This window comes from Varroa jacobsoni, unplaced genomic scaffold, assembly GCF_002532875.2.
Source record: "Varroa jacobsoni isolate VJ856 unplaced genomic scaffold, vjacob_1.0 scaffold_210, whole genome shotgun sequence".
Taxonomy (NCBI): domain Eukaryota; kingdom Metazoa; phylum Arthropoda; class Arachnida; order Mesostigmata; family Varroidae; genus Varroa; species Varroa jacobsoni.
This window is the reverse complement of record NW_019213112.1, coordinates 1-23,097: the sequence shown is the minus strand read 5'-3', so window position 1 is coordinate 23,097 and position 23,097 is coordinate 1. Positions and strand designations below refer to the sequence as shown.

Genomic DNA, 23,097 nt, shown 5'->3' with positions numbered 1-23,097 from the left:
ATAGTTAGTGAAACCTATATATATATTAAAACGGACATCAAAATACTTAACCGCAGTAAACGTACTTTCGGATTCGGAAGAGTGTAGGTATACAATGCTCTACTCTCGTCATTGCTGTCAGATTGATGGCACGGACCTTCAAGCAGTCGCCCCACTAAATGGCATGCTTACTTATGGACCGACAATGGCCACATGGACAAAGGGTACGGTGCATGAGGCCGTATTTATGTGGCCTGGCCTTAGCAAAGTAACGCGGTCCCCTCATCGTCCAAGTCATTGGGGCCGCTACCATTTTGGACTTCGGCATCCAGTTTGAATCGGGCTTAGCCCGGGACACGCTGGACATCGGTCCAGAGAATGCTGCTTCATCTGGGCTTCTGAAGCAGAGCCCTGGGTTTGGGCTTGACGACGCTACAAGCACTAACTATCGCCGCGAAAATAAAGCTCAAAATCAGAGGGGATCAGGTGGGAGTCATCGTCGATAGCTTAGCTCACGATGTTATTTTCGAGCAGTCGTTCTTTAAAAAAGAACAATTCTGTTTTAAGTCTTAGTCACCAGCCTCAAATAACGGCCGATTTATGTGAAAGGAATTGAGTCAAGCTTGGGTATCCCAGGATAGTCACATTCGTACACCAAGAAAGCCGCTCGAATAGTTTCACATTGGCAATAGCCTGAATCTGAGTATTTAGTGAGGCTGCTACGCAATGTCTCAGTCATATTGTACCGACCCGTAACCACAAGTAACCAGCTTCCCACATTAGTGACAAGTCATGTCAGCGTAATGGGTTTGCATTGAAAACAAGGTACAGCGTAGTTGAAGCCTCCTCGGCCTGTCTAGGACCGATACGAGATTATGGACGCGGCCGTTATGAATAACCCCAGCTACATCTGCGATCGGTGAGTGTAGCAGCATATGGCATGTTCTCACATTCGCTATTTGTAGCCTAACCGCAAGTGAAAGAACTAATGGAGCAGACGATCCGCACGGCCACGGAGCTCCTCCCCGAGCGTTTGCTAGGACCGTCCGACTCCTTCATTCCCGCGATGCTTCCAGCGATTGTTTCGAGAGTTTCGGCCAGAGAGGTCTTAGGTGCAACGTCATTCATCTTGCTTCATGGATTCAAAACCATGCTGCCAGAAGAGCCGACGGAGTCGCGGTGAGTTTAAGAGCCCCGTTGCAAGCTGCGGATACAAAGGCATACCCGACTTCGCCAGCAGAAACAGTTCCTCGAAGAGACAACTACCATCCCCTCAGCCGGAGCTCCAGTCTGGGGTGTCCGTTCCCTGAGTCTCCTACGCCAACACCCGTGCACGTTATGAGAGATGCTGTCCAGGTTCGAGGTAGAATATGGTGCCTGAAGTGGAACCGCGGGGTATTCGTGTCGCTGACGCAGGTTTCGCCAGCGGCGTCTTAGCGGTATTCAGGGTATTCAAGCAGGGTATTTAGACAGATTAAGCGCGGGAAAATACCATACCGTCTGATAGTGTGAATGAGTGAAATGGACGTATCGTGCAATTACGATATATATAGGTTGAAAGGTCTCTCGCTGGCCGTTCAGCCGCCTGTTTCCAGCCGTCGAACTTCATCGCTCCTGCAATAACCCGGTACACCCACTGAACCCATAGTAATAATACAATAATACTTGTACGATAATTTGACAACAAGACATACATAATAAAAGTGCTGCTCCTGCAGAGTATGTCAACGTAGGAAAAAAATATCAAGTAAGAGTTATAATTATGTTCGGACCTCTGCGTAAACTCAGACTCCATTACGTTCTACCTGCTTGCAGGACGGTTGTTGTTGTACGGGAGCCAGTGGTATCGTAGCATCATATAAGGAGAAATTTTGAAATATTTTTGACGTATAGGATCTGCCGTACAATCAGTGAGCAATGGACAAAAAAACACGCAAGGATCATAAAATATTTAGTTTAATAAAAATGTATTCGCTTTTGTCCGACAGGTTACAAAAACTACTACATATCAACATTTCGTACGCACGTATTCCTATAGCAATTCTGGGAAGGTCAGAAACAATGTATTTTTGAAATAGTTAAAATGGTAGGCTTACTGGCAAGGGCAAATGGGAACATCAAGGGGCATGGTATTTATCACACTTTTTTCGGCATCTGATACACACACACGCACACACATTTTATTTGGTTTATTAAAATTTGGAACGGCACATAGCTTATGATGAAAGCCATGCAAAGCTTGTCAATTAGCGCAATGTGTACAATCCATTAGTGGTCTTCAACATCGATCTAAGTCAGAACCCCACGTTCACTTCTGCAGATTTGCCTTCTTAAGTCGCAAGAGAGTCATTAAAGGCAGGAATAGGCTGTAGGCCGAAATTTGGTTGTGAGTCCTTAATGAACAGAGACATCGCTATTTCGCTGATTCCGTGCCGTTCGATTTGGAGCAACTGAGGCGGTTCAGTCGCCCCAGATTTGAAAGAAGAAGGTCCTTCTGTATGCCAGAGACCGCTCTTGGACTATTTTAAAATCGACTAGTCAGAGGGCATAAGCAACTGAAACAAAATGGGGATTCCCGGTAGTAGACATTTTTACCGCTACTTTTTGATGTCATTTTGTACCATTGAACAGAAAAGATAACCCGAGATAAGGGAAGTTATTACGTAGATCCCGAAATGACAAGCGCCTCTTGGAAAGTAGTCTGTCCTTCTCTTTTGAGCTTCATTGCCACCGTTTTTGCCACAATAAGGCAGGATTTACCGGGATTATATGCAGTTTACCTAACGCTTATCAAATATTGAAACAGCTTCTTTCATATATAGCCATGTAGCCAGCATACAAAATAATATTCAAAGGTTTTTGGCCCTTGGATTGACGTTCGAAAATCCTTCAGAAGCATTGAAAATAGTCAAAACTGAGTTTATTCCCCGCGCAAAGAAATTGTGGTTTAAGGACGATGGGAGCTTTGCCATGCCGCTATCGATTCTTATCTGGTTTATTTGGAAGATAGCCGTAATAAGCTTCAGGAACCTCCTATTTTGTAAAGAATTTTAGAACGATGTCCCTTCACGCACAATCGAGCGTCACCCTGAAGTACACAAATACGGCAGACAGTGGACTCGCCTATTCAGCTAACACGTTCTATATGCCGGAAGGACGCTATACGCCATCATGGTTGATTGTTTACATCGACAACCGTGCTGCTTGTCTGAGATGACGCCGACGACTTCCAACAATTTAGTTCCGTGATGGCCAAAGGTCCTCGTAGTTTGTAGCAAACACTAAGCTTTGCAATACCATACCACAGTGTTGCCATGTCAGGGCACTCCCTTACCTTTTGAGATGGTTAGAAGTATGGTTTTTGGCCATGTGAAACATTCACAAAGAAGATTGTTTAACGAGAGGATAGGATGAAGGTCATTTTTAAAGTGCTCGCTTCTTATCTGATTTAGGCCCACTGTTTTATCGTAATGCAGACCTAAAGGAGCATGCACGGCGTTCGTGACTAGGAAGACAGCCTCGATAATATCTCCTTTCTCACTGATCGCCTGCTTTCAGTCCGTCAAGATCACGAAGAGACCTCTCGGTATCTAATCGTTTAATCTAAACATAGCGGCGAAGTAATCGATGAGTTGATCAGCGCGAGGTCGAGCCCGTCGAGAACGCGATTTGCGTAACCCGTGTTGAGCACCACGGACTACGTTTATTTTTTTATTACGCGAAGTAACTCCATCATTGCGAGGTATACGTTTTTTAGGATACAGTCTTCCGTTGTGCTAAAAGGGGTCTCATTTTGGCCTATAAGTCCGCAAAGGGCCTCGTTGCAAGGTGGCGGAGCTCATTCAAGCGTGAGCGGTTGTAGTTCCTAGCACGATCAGGCTGCATGGACTGCTATAAGATATCAATCAATTGCATCGCGTAGTTTTCTGTATTGATCCGGTGTAAAAACAGTTAGACAACAAGGTCGCTCGGGATTTTTAGGTCCAAGCTTCGCAGGAGGCGCTTCTTTCTTCGAAAGTGAACACACGTGTTGCATTCTCAGATCGATGGCGCTGGGAACGTGCGCTCGAGGGTGAACTTTCTGTGAGTGAATCATTGAGAACGTTTACTTCGTCTACACATACATTTATCTTGGAAACATTGGTCGAGCTTTCGTTGCGACCTATGTGTTTATGTGCTGCTTGAGACTCGCCTGTCTAATTTTTCGTTAAAGTCTTCGCAAACCGCCAGGAAAAATTACGAGTGCAGCATAGCGTACCGTTTTACAGCCTCCTGATAAGGATAAGTGTCGACTCGGTCTCCGGCGTATTCCTAGTTTCTCAACGTCACAGATATGAAACAATTACAAATATTCGACTAACACTGTCTGAAGGTTACTGAGCCGGTGGTTACGGAAAAATGAAAATCCATTACTGAACCGTCCTGCACTGACTTTTCTCTAAGCAAAACAATCTGCGGGGTAGAAGCCGTGCGGCTCGAATCTGGTTGTAGCCTCGCTCAGCGCTTTTTTCGATCTTTTTCAGTGAAGTGATCATAGAATATAGATACAGCTGAAACAACAAAAATATAATATTTTTTCTCTTATGTGCTAATTATCGGTAATACATTACTGACAGTTTGTTGAGTCAACATTGAATTGCAGGCCGTTACATACCAGCATAGGAAAACCTTGGGGTACCTCGCGATATGCATGAATAAATAACATCGTTTGCTCCTAAATCCTGAAAGGTTTTGCTGCAATTTTTTAAGCCTTAGAAGTACCGTGTTGGTTGGCGCAATGGCGCATTTACACAATAGTGGCACACTAATTTTGGACGCAGCGGATTTGCTGTCCTTCGGACGGGCATCACAAAACACAAGCACAATGTCGTACTGCTTCTCTATATTTACAACAACAACCGCAACTAGACAAATTCTTTAACCTTATGGTTTTACAGTTAGGGCCCCAACGTGCACTTCTAACAGCTGCTACTATGGGCCAATGTACTATTTGAAATTTCTAATTAGGTATATGGATGTATATATATATATATATATACGTTTTCGTGTATCAAATAGCTTGCAGCTACAGTGTTGATCCAGTTTATTGTTGAACACTACCATTTAACGTGCCTATACAAGATATAACGTACCTATATGGTACCTAGGATATTTGCGTTGATTAAAAATGAATGCGGAAATCTTGTACCAGTACGGATAGAAGTACGAACCCAGCTTAGTAATTAGCTACGGAAACCTTCAAATTAACACTTGGATATCTAAGCTAACGCCTGGTGAGCGTAACTATCTGCAGTACCAATTAAGGAGAGTAACTGGCGTGTTATGTGGAAGAGTAACTTATCAGAAAGAACAGAATCTAGCCGGATAATTATGGAAGCTAAAACTAACTTTCGTTCAATACGACCAATTAACGTTTATTGGCTTTGAACAAAAACAACGCAGGTGTTAATCTACTGAACAACAAAAAGGAACGCGTTACAACTTTGTATAGTTGGCTCCTGTTCCCTATCAGCCATAGGCCGGCAATGAATGTAGCCGCCATTAGATAATATGTATTTATCATTGATATTTTGTCCTTGTTAATGCGATTTCAGCTTCTATCAGAGCAATCAAATGACACAAGAGCAGAGCTGGGTCTGTTCCCTTAGCTACTATGGAGTACACTTCTTATATGGCTTAACTCTTTCCGATAAATTTCGTCATTAGCTAAGTGTTTTCGATTATTGGCATCAAGAGCATTAAATGTTTTGTTTCGACGATCTATCTAATTAAACGTAAGTTCGACAACGATGAGAAGCTAAATCTCCTGCGATCATTTTACAGAATTAAACTTCACAGATATTTCGATGGTGGTTTTGTCACGAAAATACATACACCACAGCATCGAACCAGTCTAAAAAACAGCCACTACTCATTCTAAATAATTCCGCAACCGCAAAGACTGCGCCCATCGCGTATGCACACGGTCATAGGCTTTTAATCGATCCCTTATTGTTTATTGTCTTCCTCCGTGCACACCTATACGAGGGGACATGTTCAACCAACATATGCAGAAGTTATATTTGCATTCTATACAAATATGCAGCATACTTTTCTATGATTGAAAATATAATGGCAAAAACATATCAATAACATACTATATGCATGTGCGTGTGTGTATGTAGACCCTTGCAGCTGCCGCATTTCTATATCTGCTACTTTATCCTGTTTTGTCCTGTGCCACTTTCTCGCGTTATCTTTAACCATAAAATTAACTATATGTCTCGCAGCCGTCTGGATGGGGTCTATTCCAAATCATACGAAAATATGAAGGCAGAAACAGCAACTGTACGCCCAGCTGTGCGGAGCGGCCGCTTCAGAAATAGAACGGTGACGATTTCAGCAATCGTAGAGGCACGACGTCCAACAGCGGCGAAGGCGGCCTATGGTGCATCGAGCATGCGGTACGTGTCAGTGTATCAGCTGGTTCAAACGAGGAAGTTACCATTTGACGACAGGCACTAGCATGGTTGACTACAGGACACAAAGTCTTGTCAAAATACTGTTGCAGGTTTGAATGAGACGCAAATCTATCAGGCCCGACTAGTACAGCTACGAAGGTATTTTCTGGGCTTTGATCTAAATGCTGTCCGCGATCGGTAGCGCGACTTTGCCGATCTCTCGATTCAGCAGCCGGCAGGTTAAATTCGCAAGCATAACATATTTTCTGTTTGATTTCTTAAGAAGCATCCTCGTTTTCTACGCAGTTTCGCAATCAAATAGGCTGTGTCGTGCATATGATAGCAGTAGCTACATCGAGCAATTATGGCTAGATAGTTGTGTGTGATAAACAGTACCATGAGAAACAATCAATGAAGTAATCTTTAATTAGTCCGATTAGCGAGCATAGGTGATCAGCGCTGGTAGAAACGCAGCGAGGGATAGGTGAACTTGCAGTTTGCCAATTTAAAACAAAATTTAATCAGCAATTTGTTCAACGACACGTTGGATAGCAGTCGCGTACGTGATACAATTACGACAAAGGACTTTCTCGAAAACGTGACAACATTGTTCCTGTATGGTAGATCGAAGTTCGGGTACAGTAACGCATTAGTCCGGTTAACTAAAATCAAACGTTAGGGTTAACCACTTGGGTCAACCATTGTCACGACGAACAAAGAACTTATTGTTTTCTTGGCGTTTAATGTAACTCTGAAGTGACTATAGCCATTGCATTACACCAGTGACAAACAACATCGTCCTCAATAAAGGACAATTAAAAACTGTACCTTTGTCAAGCAGGAACGACGTTTTTGGCAAAGCTGCCAATATCTTTGAATTATATACCCTAGGTACGATTGCACAATTGTGGAAAGGTACGATTTTGCTAAACATGCATGTTGATGCACCACCATAAACGGTTTTTGTAGTTCGGCCAAACTGATAGAAGATGCTCGACGAGTTTTAAAAGATCTTTGGCCAATTTGACAAAAGTTTGTAGAAGATTAGGCGATAGATAGATGATTTTCTCGTTTGGCATATTCGAAAACTTCTCGCTAGAACGATGAACTATTGGGAACTATTGAGAGAATTTTGAAGTCTACCGAGATCATTCAATACGATTTATAAATGTGAGAAAAGTTTGTTTGATGAGACTGCCTTCCGAGAAGAGTTGTTATGCTACCGAACGACGCTGAAAATCGTGATGCCGCAACGGCCGCTTAGCTTATAAACTAGGTTCTCACTCAACATTCTGTATTTCTTACCTTAGTAGTAATATTCTGTACACTGTACAATGAGATTTCTCATCAGATTAGAAGACAATTAAAGTCAATGGTAGTCTTAGTCAAACAACAAGTTGCTTTTGGAACACCATGTACGAATGAACAAATACGACTGTCTACAGAAGGTCGTAGATCTCCCACTAATACACTCTTAACCCTTGATTTTAATTTCTCCAGCTGTACAGATACTTCGATTATCTCAATCGCGCGAAAAACAAACCATACGTCGTTAATCTTGTTTTTCTACTTAAGCAAACGCACTGAACGAATACACCAGACCATCTGCTTTACGCTACATGTGATATCTGTGGCCATACTTTGCCCGTAAGATACCTGCTTATCCATTCAACGCTGAATATTGTATACGTTACAAACAGCTATAAAGGGCTCTACCGTTATTGTGATGGTCGCTGACCTCACTTCAATCAGTAAAGGCGCGCCCCCCCCACCGCCCTTAAACAGAAGCAAGAGCGATTTCATTCAGGATGTTACTCTCGCTTCCTAGACTCTTCTACACATTGAATGCATTATTCGTGAAGAATGCACCGAAGGGGCTTATTTATGGCCAAGGACTACGCGAACCTTTGAAAGGTTTTGCCTAGGATGTACTAACTTTAGCTCACAGGTAACAACACCTCTACTTTAGTACAGTGGGCGCGTACTATTTTCTATATAGCTAGGCTGACAAACTCAATCAAATGCTGACATTCGTGTATTCTGGACGACAGATACGCAGCAAGGCACACTGCACGGCTTGTCAGTAGGACCGAGATATCATTCACTGCCCGTCACCTTGCTGTATTCATGGTTATTGCTCTCATTATAGCAAATGTCAAGATTATAGCAAAATTTTTGGAAAGTGTATTTAAGCCAAAAAGAAAAACAAGCAACATGCAGCCTAGAAACGACCAACTTCAACTGCTGACAAACTACCTACTAAAAGTAATGTTTATCTAGGCGTATGCAATTTGGAGAGATTTTGGTCCCTGGCTGACCTTCAGCCTGAAGTATGCCATAGCTTCCGGCTTACGAGCCTTTGGATATTACTACGAAAAACGTGACGTGAGTACATTTGGCCTCGTAGCTGCAGAAACCTCATCTATCACTACGATATTGCTAGAGTATGGTCGTGTGGCAACTTGGAGAGGTAAGTATCTTATATGATTAGTATCAAAATTCATTTATACGGATAATCTAAAGACAGTCCAGTGTTCGGGCAGTACGTTTCTGCACGGACATTTTTTTTTTAATCGCGCGGTTGAATCGAAACGACCTTTGGCGGGTGTGTGTAAACCGTATAACGTGCATAAACTAAAACCGACATTGTGAATGAGTCAATCGTCCCTGGGCACCTCAATAGGGAAACAGGCGTCATAGAGTTCTCTCTACGCTGTTCTCCTTCAAGATGGATGCACGATTTTTGTATCCGCTTTTCTTTGGACTCGACTGCATATGTATTTTCCAAATTATATTTAGTCATTTATTCTGTTCACTAAATGCTACGAATAGAACCCAACCGCTGTCGGTGCCATAAATACAAGTGTTAAGGGCTAGTTGATCTTAGTGAAGCAAAAAAAACTAACATTTATTTTAGGATTCCAAGCGTATCTTAAAATCCGGCATTTTCCTGTTAGAATATTATGAGCAGTGGTAAATATATAGTCGAATGTTTTATTCATGCTTTCTTTAGGTAGGTTAAGATTTTTACACCTTGTATCTGAAGGATCTAATTTGCACCACTATTAAAAATGGTCCTATTTACTTTCTTATATTATCCAAATTCTAAACGGCTCCAAAAACAATATTTTCTTTAAAAACGCGTATTCACCTACTATTTAAGATCATACCTTTTGAGTGTTATTGTTCGTAGACGCTTTCCAGCAAAAAATTCTAATTTTATAGGGAGACTCCTTTTCAGCGCGATGAAATAAAAATCGGTTACTTCTTAAATCTACTAAAAACACAAAATTCTATTTACGCTTAAAACCTACATAGCGTACATAGAATTCTGTTTGCGAGGAGAACGATGCCTATAACGTTTACGAAATTGATTCGTCTTGCACATGCCTTAGAACAAACGTTTTGGTCGTCTATTTTCCCGATTGTAAGAAACTTCTGAAACATTTACTAGTAATCCGGTCAGCTATTCCAATTTCATGAAAAGCTCTGATTGTTTTGTTAATGAGATTTAACAGATAGCATCCCGTCTGCAAAGGACACATGCTAAAATTGACTTACTGTTTCTTTCTCCATTATAGAGATAACTCGAGACCATATAGGAACTCCTTCTACTAGCATCTCTACATTCAACATATACTAGCTATGTTTCATGAAGAAAGTTCATAGCACACACGCGTTGCGTCAAGAGGTTTCTTCAAACGTAAGGACTTCATGAGATGAGCGATGAAAATATACATTCCTGCGCTGGTTACACAGGGAGTGCCGATCAGATTTACTTTGTTTTGCGAAGCTAAAGGGCAACGGCAGACTTTTACATTTGAAATGATAAGCCTGCCACGAAATCTACGAATAGTTACGTATAATAAAATTAAATAGGTGAAGACAGTGAGAAGAAATAAAATTATCATGTCGATCTTATCCGTGATCTCATCAATGTCTTGCTGTAGTCTCCTCGATAGTCCCAACATCGCTAGAGCAGAAACCTATAAAAAACGCTATTATCCTGATAGAGATAAATTAGGAACAAGCCACTATCCTTGACTCTGCCGACCGCCATAACGGTTTTTCGTGTAGTCATCACAAATTTCCTTTGAGTTGTGCGTATAGAAATTTATGTTTTCTTGGTCTACATGTGCCATATAAGAAACGTTCGAAGTTTCAGGTATCAGCTAAAAATAGTACACTTTAACACTGCCTGCAATTTTTAGATGATCCTCGTTTGCTCATTCTAATTCGAGAAATTTCATTTTTTCTCATGCGTAACCATATAATCTTATGCCAAACGACGCTCGACTCAGACATGTTCACATGTAACAAGTCGAAATATCTCGAACAAACGTGCTTTGACAATGACCATAATGATACCTCGATTTTTCTGGATTTTGTTATCTTTAGTCACCTCCATTTTACTGGACGCGCAGAGAGCCACTGACTTCTGTCAACGATTCGCAAACGATATCCGCACAAAGCATGTACGTTGGATTGTATGTTAATTTTGATTAATTAATTGGAGATTGTAAAGCGCTAAAAATATGGTCGAGGCAAATGTTGGAACAATGTAATTTTTCCAGTGGGAGAAAACTAGCTCATTTCGATAACGATTACCGACGGTATAGTACTGAGCAAAAACAGACCTACCGCTGTTGCCTGTACCAAACAGAACTGGCCAAATGCACTCCTTTCAAAAGTTTCTATACGCTCCGATCAACTGTCACCTACCATAAAGTCTACGTTCACGAAACAAAGATGACAAACCCAAACATCAGCCGATGTACTACCATTCGCAGAAATAACATTTCGGTGTCAAAGACTCATTCACTTATGAAGGCCAATTGTATGAATTAAATATATGTATTATTAGCGTTTTCAACGACGACGCCTTATCATTTACATGCTAGAGGCTCGCGATGAAACTTTTGTGACGCAAACGCATAACGTTTCCTCGCCGATACAAACTTTCGTTTAGCTAGCCATGCTCAGCGTTATAGAACACGAGTGCACCTGAAGAAGCCCGATATTATGTACAAGACTGCTTATCATCTTCTCAAAGCTTATATTGCCCAGATGACAAAAGCTTTGTGAAATGCCAACGCGATATTATTTAACAAAAAAGTACCTACGTTTGTCATACTTGATAGTTTTTATTCTAATTATATTATGTTCCGTTAGGCCAAGATGTTAATGAACTTTGATTATATATATATATATATAATCTGGCTGCAATTGCATCTGTTACTCCTTTGTTGATTTTGATCAGTATCTGTAGCAAAACTGAACACAACAGGTCATGAATAAAAAACTGATGCTGAGTCTGAAGTCTGTCTGTTTTTTTGTATATGCTGTAAGTATTTTAACAAAGCTTTCTTAATATATAACAGAGTTTTAATAGGTCATAAAACTGATCGGGACAGTCTTGCAGTAAATGTGATACATGTGTAATCAAAAAAAGGAAGCAAGAAGCCATAGAAATCATCGGGGCAGCTCGTCTGCTAAGAATCTGACACTTTTGTTTCCGCCAAGAACGTCGGGAATATTGCACAAATAAGAACGATATTTATTTTCTTTTTTTTTTTTTTTTTCGTATTTTAATTTATGTCTTTGGCTGGTTCACCTGATTCTAGGCCGCATATCGGCAAAAGCCAAAAGGATGGCTTGCTTATACCTAGGTAATTAAATTCTTTCCTCGCTTAGCTTGAACTCAATAAGTAATGAAAATTAATTATTTCTAAATGTCTCATGCAGCGTTTAGCGACGACCACATATCACTGTGCGCCTTTGACACCGTCAAAGCTTTGCCCGCGAAAATACTCTGAGGTTCACAGGGCTTATAAAGTCAATACGAACATTTTACGGTAAAACTTTACGCTAGTGATACTATATTCCTCGATACTACTTCAGTATTAGCAGAAAATTTGCTAGTATAACAGTTACACAATTGTATGCATTTTCTGTACGTTACAAAATCCTTTATTAGCTTATCTCATATCGAACCGGATGGTTTTACGTTTGCTACGCTGTGTTGAAGCTAACTAATCTATACGGTCTCATGTTATAAAACTGTATGTACTTTAGAATGAGCTAAAAAATTATCATTCCCGTAGATCTCAACGTTAATAATAAACTCTTGTACTATTTATGCCTTTGCTCAGTTCACACCTTCTAGCCATGAAACAACCTATGTTACATTCGATAGACTTATATCCGACAAGTCCCCATATATTAAGTTACGAGTTTGCCTGGTGTTTTTTTTTGGCCCGCAATGATCGCCCTTACGTTTGCTAAATTTTTGTGAAATCGTTACGTATTGCGTCACACACTATAATGGAGAGTAGGCCTTTGTTGGTCTAGAGTACAATCAGGTACTACGGATGGCACTGGTTTACGATATAACATAAGATAGTCAACAAAAAAACATACGCTAGTCTGGTATAGGACACCAGCGTAAGCATTCTTTTTTCAAAATTTGACATCAGTCGCCTAAGCTGCAGAGATAGATCTTAGAGATAGTAACGGCTAGAGAAGATTAAATACTGGCGATAAAGTGAGAGGTCCCTTTATTACGTCTTGCAGTAACGAAAGAAAAGTTAGATCGTCCTATATCCAGAAACAAACTCTATTATGTGCTCAAGCAATGACTTATGACGTGCCCCGCCTAAAAGACACCAGCATGAAAAATCAAAAATTGCAAAAAATACAAGCAGAGAAGAGAGCGCAGAAAAAGGGACAAATTACAAGAACGGCCGGAAACCTCAATAGAATTTCTGAAGTAATCAAAGTTCAATTAAACTATTCATAAAAGGTCATTCCTCCCGTATTACTAGGCTTTATTATTTATTTGAAATTGTGTAGTCCAAACCGGAGTGTATATGCTTTATCTGTGTCCTTAGACGTTTATCCGATTAATGAGATGCCGTTAGAAAAGTTCTACTAAGATCAGTCAAATTTCCGGCCCTTTTATGTCTAAGATATGACAAGTCACAAGCGTCAGTTAGTATATATGCTCGTAATGGACAACGTATTGTCAACGAAACCATTCATCAGAGGACTATCCTCCATCGATCACGCGTAAACGTCAGTTCGGCACAAACTCTGTATTCCTGGTGACTTAGCAATGGAAGCAATTTTTCTGCACCTAACGTTTTAACCAGTTAAGAAATAACTGCCTATTTAATTAAACGGAATACTATCTATTTTCGGCCGAAAATCTGCCGCTGAGCTAAATACTCATCACCTGTACGCTTTCAAGGCCAGAACGGACGTCAAAACCCACTCCATGTACGTACATGTTATTACGATACCATTCAAAAAACAATGACGTGCATGCCTGTATTCTCGTGCACGCAATAGTCGCCGATTGGCCTCACTGACCCTGGAATAACGATAATTATTATAACACAAACTGTCCAATATGCGAATCATAGTAACGTAATAAACGGTCAACAGCCACTTACCGTTCCTTAGCAGTTAAAAAAAAAATTGATCTACCTGCCCATTGCGAACGATTGCCATCTTTCGGCGGACCGCCGATTAAAACGTCAAATTATAATATACCAGTGGTTCGACTCGTTCCTCTAAGTGATCGTTGCCACGCACTAATATAATAACAGTTGTTACCTTTCTTATTTAGAGCCAAAAGCATTAAAAGCTTCTAGTTAGTGATACTAGCACATCAATTCATTCCCTGTTGTCGATATCAGCATATGCATGGTTACCCAGTCAATCGTTGTGGTTTGCTGATTGATCACAATCAGCTCGAATCGAGTACGTGACGCCATCAATCCCCACAACCAATAATGCCGTCAAATGCTTCCTACAGTTGCTGCCACTGCTTATCGTCGGTGAAGCCTTTCTTGCTCTGTATTTGAGCAAGAGACTCATTGACACGCCGTCCTATCGGCCGGCTAGGAGCCCATGAACTCTCTCAACCGATCGCAAGTGACTGAGGCAGAAAGGCGCAAAGAAAAAAGATGGCGGGGGATGCAGAAAAAATACGCTGAAAAAAAGCTGTTGTTTCGCACTTATAAATGCGTACGAGATGAAATTTGTGATCTTTACTGTTTTGGCTTCCTGCCACAGTCGCGCTCAAACTCAGTTTTATGTGGTATCGTGGCTGGTTCTCTCATCACAGATGATAAAACTATATATATAATAGATTATATATGAAGTAGGCCAGATTGAACGCCGCCTGTTTAGCCTGGTTCTCGCGGCAGTATCCCACACCGATTCGACTCAACCAGTCGTTCATTCGTTTCATTGACATAATCGTCAGGCAGCTTATCGCAGTCGATAGAAGCAGGTTGAGACTATTTCTGTTTAGCATGTCACCGTAATTCGCGTACAATATACAATTACCTTATAATTAGAAGATTTTCTGCTTATGTTGCTCATGGTAAATTGTTACCGAAGGCGTAAATGATAAACAAATGAATTGTACTTCATCTCTAACATGTCAGCGCCAAAGCTGTTTATACATGGTCTATAATATACAAATCGTTTTAGAGGAGATTGCATGTTCGCTGGTCTTAGAAGCCGATTTTGTTGTGCTGTAACAACAACTGTACGACAATGGCGCGTCGTTTGAATTAAAAAAAAAAAATATATATATATATATATATATATATGTATGTATATATTTAAATAATTAACGAATTCGGCAGCAATGAACTGCTAAACTGAAAACAACACCTACGGCAAGCCTAGTTTTACCTAGATTTTATGTATGAAGTTTAGAGGTTGTGTATAGAAGTTATAGATGCAGGTGACTTGTCTGTATGTTACACGACAGTCGTTTACTCGCGACGTACATTACTAAGTTGGCAATGCGTAAACGGCATCTTGCACACGTGTTAAATCGTAATTTAAATGGGTTTACTGGTTACTTACTACTGCGCCATTGTCTGTTTGTCCGTTTGCTAGACGTTCGGTCATGACAGTAACTCTACTGGTCAATTACGCACTCGTTTAGTCCTATTTCACTTGATACACTCTCTTTAATTGGAACTATGTTTAAGTAGTTCTCGACGCTAAAACAAACTCTTTTCTTTGACACTCGAAATCGTTCTTTGTTTTTTTTTTGTCCTTGTTAGCTAATTACCGCTAATTCAAAGCTACATCGACGGTTCTCCGTCGTTCTTTCCGCCCTATTCGCGAGTATCGCCACAGCAACATGAAGAAGCCGGGCCGAAAGTCACGGACGAAGCAGAACACTAGCCATGCTACACAAAACCGCGAAGAACGCCACTGTTGTTCTTATATCAAATCGGTGATAGGTTTTTTTTTGAGGTCGCACAGTCCATCGTACATTCCTCAAAACGCTTGGCCCACAAACCTACGGGGGCAGCGGCAGCGTCCCAGCAGCCGTCGCCCCCATAACCGCCGCTGCCAACTGCTTTTGCAAGTAACCGAATGAATCGAAACTCTCCGAACTCTTCTGAGTTCAGATCGGTCCAACTACCCGTTTGAAATAAACACTGCATTAACCGGTACAATCGGCGCTAATAACAGGGACACCACTTCTAGCGATGCAATATTTCTGGTTTTATCTGAGAGGGATTCGGTCCCGCCTTTTATTTATGCGCGAAACTAAGGATAGTTATCTCAAACACAAATGCGCCGCTAGCCCGAAGTATTTTAGTTCCCACGTCGTGCGCTGCTTTTCTAACAGAGTGCATTGTAGATAGCTTCGAGGTCGTGACTTCCATTAGATTTGTAGACGAATTAAGCTGAATCAAACGACACCGTTAACTGTAGTTTATGCATGACATAATTATCATACATACCACTTTTTTAATTACCAGTTATCGCTTAACGGGACTCACCACTATACCATATTCAGGAGCAGATTGTTTGCGCAATCGTTAAGAAAACGAGATATATCCTTAGGACTATGATCAACCTGCCCATTGACCTCTCGCTAGATGGCTTATAAGGGTATCATTGTGGCGCAAATCAACGCATTTCGATTCCAAACATAGAGATAGGTTTTGTCAATGCTCGAAATCCTCTGTACTCGTATGAATTCACCAAGTATCCAGTCCGATCATTCGTTTCATGGTGCTCAGTTCAACTGGAGTTGTCACCACGCAGGAGAGAAACTTTTCTGTCGACGTAACGTTGACATCTTCAGTAGACGTTCTCAACGGAAAACGTCGTTCCTCCTAGGGAAACACTCGCACCACCATTTTGTATTGGCTTTTCTGCATGCGTTGTCTTCGGTCCGCGTGCGCGCACCTGTCTTTTTCCGTCGCCCATCGATCAGGAATTTCTATTCCATTCTCTGTCTGTTAGTGGGCGCGTGTTTTCCGTAGGCGGTAGTAGCTAGCGATAAACGAACGCTTACGGTTTTTTTCTTTTATCTGTCGCAACACAAACCGCCCGATATTCACTCACTGCTCGCTTAACCACTCTCCACCCAACAATTACATTACCACTGGTCAGGCTACCAGAGCTATTTCTCCTGTCAGCGACCACTACGATGACGGCGGCTATTAACAACAGCCGTGGCAGCTGTTACGATGATGCCAATTGTCATGGCACTGACAGACGAATGGCCGGTGGTTCCTTGCTCGGCCACCGCCAACCCGGCCGGCCAAAGTCGCTCGAGTCAGCTCTTGACCAGGCCCTGCTACAAACCAAGCGTCAAACGCTGATTCGCGTCGTGTCGAGACGCGGAACACGCGGTGCTGCGCTATCCAGCGCGGCGCATCCTGGTCCGACCGGCAAACAAACGTGTCACATGGCTTCGCGCTGCACTGCGTTATTGCGCGTCTTTATCTTCGACGTTAACGTCAACTATTGTTATTATTGTTGTTGTTGTTGTTGCTATACTGACGTCGACGAAGTTGCTCCTCATGCAACTGCTGTTGTTGCTGCTGCTGCTGTCGCCGATGCAGATGTCAGCACCTACCGTAGTGGTAGAAACATGGCGATGGTTAGTCATATTCGCTGCAGGCATGGCAGCACTACCAGAAGCGGTGGCGAGCGGCCTTTTCTACGACACGTACGTGGATGTATTGATGCAGCGAAAACGTTCGACAGCGGCCACCGCTGGTCCGATCGTCGCGCAAGTGTCAGTCGTTGCGATCGTGGTCGCGGCTAATAGCGTTTTTAAGCGTCGCACTTGTTGCATAATCGTCGTTCTTTTCTGTGCGGCTTTCGATGACTACAACGATGGCGATGCCACTGATGATGATGCCGGCTGAGGATGTCGCTGTCGCTGCTGTTCGTACAATTGTTCACGGTCCTTCGATTCAGCCTGTTATTAGCGATCGTTCGCCTGTCTACCGGATGTTGATAGGCGGCAGGTCGCTTGCCTGTCTGCTAGCCGGCGACTGCCTGGCCAGGCGGTCGCCGGCTCTGTCTCTACGATTCGCAGACTACCGCTTCTCCACCTGTTTGTATGTCTGTCTTTCCTGCTTGCTGCCGTCTTTTTGTTTCGTTCTATTTCACTCTGTTGTTTGTAGCCCGTCCAGTGCTGGATTGCTGCTGGACGCGTCGTCATCGTCGTTTCTACCGCCGCTGCCGTCTCCGTTCCCGTCTCTACGACCACTGGTTTACTTGCGGTGCTGCTTTTGCTACTCTATTGCCGATGTTTGCCACCATCACCGCAGCTGCTGCCGCCGCTGCGGCGATCGCAGCTGCAGTCGCGGCGGCGAGAGCCGCCTTGCCATCGCCATCGCCAGCGCAGCAGCAGCAGCGGCAATACAACTCCACTACTGTTACTAGTAGTCGCTAATAGTTCAAGTAGCATTACTACGACTGTTGCCATTCTGCTGCTGCTGTTACCGGAACGGAACAGCAGCAGCAGCAGCAGCTGTAACCGCAGCGTCGCTGGAGACTCTTCTAGAAAGACCGTTACTAACAGCAACACAACGATAGTCGTCAGTGTAGACGTAGCTATGGTAGGAGAAGAAATGTCTAGTAGTCTGCTGGTTCAGTTGTAGTCTACTTGATTCCAGTGCGTCGTAGCAGCGCGCTGATGAGGCCGCCGCCATCACTCCGTCGTCTCTCTTTTTGCACGTCCAACCGCGTGTCCGTTGGCTGGTTGGTTAACGCGTTTTCTGGCCAAGGCGCCGCCCGCAGCGTCGGCAACCAACGGCATCAATAACCATTCTCATCAGCAACAACAACATCGTCATCAGCAGCAAGAACGCAGCATTAAGCAGCGAGAGACCTCCGTTCCGGCGGCGGTGCGGCCGCTCCGCCGTCGTCAGAGCGCGTTAACGTACCGCGCGCCGCACTAACGTTAACGCAACGTAACTGGCGGAGAAGCAGACCATTGCCGCTAGAAGCAGCCGACGACTCGTCGGTGGCCGGCGTCGCCGTTGCCGCCGCCCGCAGCGGCAGCGACAACAAAAACGCCATCGGTGTCGGCGGTCGACATGGAAATCACAGCGATGACGCTGATGATGATGACGTGCTCCTGCGTTACTTCTCTCGTTCTCGGATACAAATTATAACATTGTATCGTTCCTCCGATGGTGGTGATAGCGCCGACGCAGACGCAGCGGCTGGTGCTGACGACGGCGTCGATGAGCATCGCGCCGCTGCTGGACTAGTTGGACTAGTCGGCTACCGCTGCTGCTGGTGACGATAATGCCCTCTCCGGCTCGATCCCTTGCCGTTAGTGAGACGGTGATGATGGTGGAAGCGCGCAGTGCGACGCTCCGCGGCTCGACGCACACCCTTTGCTGTTTGTATCGGTCGCCGCTCACAGTCGCCGTCCGCCGCAGTGTATAGTAGAAATAGTAGTTTATAGTTGGCGTTCTCGGTACTGCGCTGCTGGCTGGCCGTTGTTGTACCAGCCGGGCTACTCGCTCAAAGGATAGAGCGGCGGTGGTGGTGGCGGCGGCGGACTAAGTACGTTTCTTCCTTCTCGTGGACGCAGGCCACCTGCGGGCCGTTGGACACGGCCGGACCATCAAGAGCTTAGCCAAGGCAAACAAGCAACAAAAAGGCCAGCAACATGTCGCGTTTTTTTTTCGTATCTGCGTTAGTCCTATTGCTAATCCAGTGCAGCGGGAGAGAACACTCGCGGAATAGAATGACAACTCAACGCATCGATGGACTGAAGGGGACAATCGCAGTAGCGTTGAGCGTCGCAGTTCAACGCTGTTGCTGATGGACGAACGGCCGGCCGGATGCTGCTCCGCCAGGGAATTTTTGTCTGCAGTTGCCACGGCCAGTCCGATATATTGATGGTACTAGCTCCGCGCTGCTGCCGCTATTGCCATTATGGTTTATGTTGAGCCGCGTCGCGTCGATTGCTGCCGCCACGCCAGCCGATCCAGTTGCTATTTTGCTACTGCTACTGCTGATTCTGCAGACTTTTTCTCGCAGGGTCGGAAACAGGGAGAACACAGACAAAAGCTGAAACAGGCCGCGATTGCCACTGGTTGAAGGACGTTTGCGACTAACACTCTTTACACATTATGCTGAATATATAATATTATCTTCGAATACGTACACATGAATGGCATGAGTGAACGTTACGCTGGGTTCAACTTCGTAGTTCCGCCTAGTATTACTGTAGCGTAGTATCTGTATGGTGATCACGACGATGGCAGCTGGCCAGCAACAAGGGCCATTCGCTGTCACTCCTAATCTTTTCGTCTCCTCTTTCTCTCTAATCCTTTACCCCCCTCATCCTGTTGCTGATCGGGAAACGTGAGCGGCGAGTGTCGGTAAATAGCCACTTGTGCAATAATGAGGTTGAAATCAACCCCGTAGACAACATTAAAGGGCGGGTAAAGGCACGCAATAGGATGGCACGTGGGTGGGCCAACGGAAAAACTAGGCCAGCTCAACGAAAACGTCGCATAGCCGTCGGTATTCACACATATAGATCAAGCAAAACAGCACAAAAAAATAATAGATGCTTTCCGTGGTAATATATGTTTTTGTAATACGAGTGGTGCAACTTGACGGTCCTTTAGTACATAACTAACAAATTGGTCACGTTAAACCCTATGAATGTTGGGCAGAGGATTTTAGTGCCATGAATTGATCGATCAGGGAAAGCGACAAACCGACATTATAACAAGAAGAATTGACACCTTGCGATGCGCTAATAGGTGACTGATTCAATAAGTAGCCAGCTGTTCGTAATGAGTATCGATACATAAATATGATAAAAAGTAAATTTCCAAACTTCCAGCTCATTCGTCCATCAGTGGAAACGAACAAGTCGTCGGTCTTGCGGCTATAGGATTTCGGGTTCGGTTATAAAGCAAGACTCAGTGTTGTTCTTAAATCAGTCGCGTTACCATATCAGAGCATCGCATAAAACGTAGTTTGACCAGAATCGATACTACCGTCCCTGCTAAAGGGTTTCGGCCCTATACGAAGCGATCAAGCGAAAATACGAAGCGAAAAAGGAGATTTTAGTATGTACCTCTGACGTAACTCGTCGTAACTAAGACCTGGAATCCCATCAGTTTTTACTATTAAGTCGAATAAGCCAGTAGATAATCAATGTGAGCAAAATTATTATGATGCTCAATAAACACAGCAATGCTATGACGGAAACGAGATAACAGCTCAAAAACGTTGTTGTTAAACAAAAACGAACGTCTCGTAAACCATTTACCAGCAACGTATCTTTGGCTCTGAAGCTTTATTTTGTTAAGGAGTTGTGCGCTGACACCGAAGGGAAGTCAATATTATCAACGTTCATCGAACGGAACAGCTTTTCCGCTAGGAGGATAACTTGGACAATGATCTCGAACACATAAATGGAGAGACAGACAGCGAGTAAATGGGCATTAACGATCTGTGTGCGTTCAAGTCCGTCGCCGCTCGAACAAGCCATTTCTCCATTGCGCTTCGCGATGTCCTTTGAAAGACATTACAGTCAATACAAATACGTTACGTGCTTAAAAAAAATTCGGCCGATTTTGGCTCTATCGTTCGAAGCGACATCAACCCAGAATAGTTTTACTGTTGACAAAAACAAAATATATATATATATATATATATGAACAACCCCAGCCATAATTATCGTACTTTATATGTTACATAATTAAGCGTCAACATGATTTCAAATGCACTTACATTTACGTATCATATGATATCGTACGATATATTCTTCAGCAAAACAGATAACATTTACTAACTGATAAGTTCGTTGTTAGTTGTTTGTCCAAAGCAGATGCTTACGTATAGCCGCTATAATATATTTAGGCGTTATATGAGTACGTATATGAGATCTCAGGTTGCTATTTCTGATTAAAGAGATTGCAAAAATAACATTATGATCGTTGATTTGGAGACTGCACTTTAAAGATTTACGCGGTCTCTTTTTTTAGAAATCGGACGGTAACATGGACAGATCTGTTAGCCAAACAATCGCTTAGCTCTGACCTCCTACAGGAAGATCTTGACACGAATCGAAGCCATGAGAGTTGTACATCCTTCAATTAGAATTGATAAAAAAAGGATTTGAGATGTTTGTATACCATTCAACATTGTAGTACGTAGGTAGTGGTTGACTGTTATCGTGGAGTGACATTTGCTCGTCGATACCTTTTCCACCTAACTTTGAACTTACTTATCGGTTTCAATGAGGATTCGTGAACGCACTATTTGTTCCGGACAAACGACACTTTTGTATAGCTCGTTCGTTGTAGCCCTCTGATTCTGTACTCACTCTCGCAAATGAATTACCGACCAGATGCTAAGTCTTGCCAGAACGGCTCTATTGATAGGGTTATCGCGGAATTAGCGGGCGTTGGCCCTAACGCGTTCCGAGTTCACTCACAAGGAAAAGTTAGCAGTTGATAGCAGGGTATGTCGAGACCCTTTGGCATAACTGTTTGATGTTCCTATTTCTTTTCGATGCTAAATTCCACAAATACGTGCCTTTTTGAATAGATTTTTTCTTTGTTAATGCTGAACTTTACACGCATGCGGCTTTAGACATTCTTATGTTTCCAACTCACAGATTGACCACTACTGATAGTAGTTTTCTTCGCGAGCATATCCTCTCTGGCGAGCTAGAATTAACCAAGTTAGATAAGCTAGTTTACTTTCTTTTAGCGTGCCGTTAAAGTCTGCTCTCTTATGGTATCATTCAACTAAATGATCTATATGTCCGTGAGATAATTAAGAGTGCTGATAAGGAAGCCATTAGATGAAGTAACATGTAGATTCGTGTCAAACAGTTCCCGAAATAGAGTAAATAAGCTCAACTGGTTTACTACACAAATTACTAAAAATTTCGGAGACGCCAACGAGAGACGTCAATAGGACACCAAGCGATAACTCACAATTTGTTCTGGAAGAAGAAAAGACCGTACACCGAACGTGCATTGGATGTAGAAAGCAAGACGAAGTGAGATTAGAATGTAAATTACGTAATTTTCTATCGAATGCACCGTTGATCATTGCTAGTATATCAGAAGGATTTTCATCTACTATTAGAATTGTCTATAAAGCAAACAATTCACTAATAACCTCTCGGTTGCCTAAGGATTAGGAATGAATCAAGTATTCTAGGAAATATTACCAAGAAAATCTACCATTTCACAGGATACTAACTTCTAGTTGTGTCCTTTGAAATACCTAGTTGATGGCGAAAAACTTAAACAGGAATAACTTTGCGTTTAGTTTCCGACATTCTACTCTAATTGAGCCGGTGGATATTCTCGTCATGTGAAAATTGTTGGTAGATTCATAT

The 23,097-nt window shown here is 42.9% G+C and overlaps 1 protein-coding gene and 1 long non-coding RNA gene across 9 annotated transcripts in view; one reads left to right on the top strand and one right to left on the bottom strand.

Moving 5' to 3' along the window:
• Window positions 1-10,340, top strand: part of LOC111273662 (uncharacterized) — a 15,809-nt gene extending 5,469 nt beyond the window's left edge. The window contains exons 2-3 of the long non-coding RNA XR_015316029.1: window positions 6,249-6,422; window positions 10,001-10,340. This is a non-coding gene — a long non-coding RNA (uncharacterized LOC111273662). The remainder of the gene's footprint in view (window positions 1-6,248; window positions 6,423-10,000) is intronic.
• Window positions 1-18,564, bottom strand: part of LOC111273661 (uncharacterized) — a 71,987-nt gene extending 53,423 nt beyond the window's left edge. For 3 of the 8 annotated variants that reach the window (XM_086973565.1, XM_086973574.1, XM_022855477.2), the window contains exon 1: window positions 15,306-18,564. The gene's annotated coding sequence lies outside the window, so the exon portion shown is untranslated. The remainder of the gene's footprint in view (window positions 1-15,305) is intronic. The other 5 variants (XM_086973573.1, XM_086973563.1, XM_022855464.2 and 2 more) reach the window with 3 other exon arrangements.
• Between the last annotated feature and the right edge of the window lie 4,533 nt (window positions 18,565-23,097).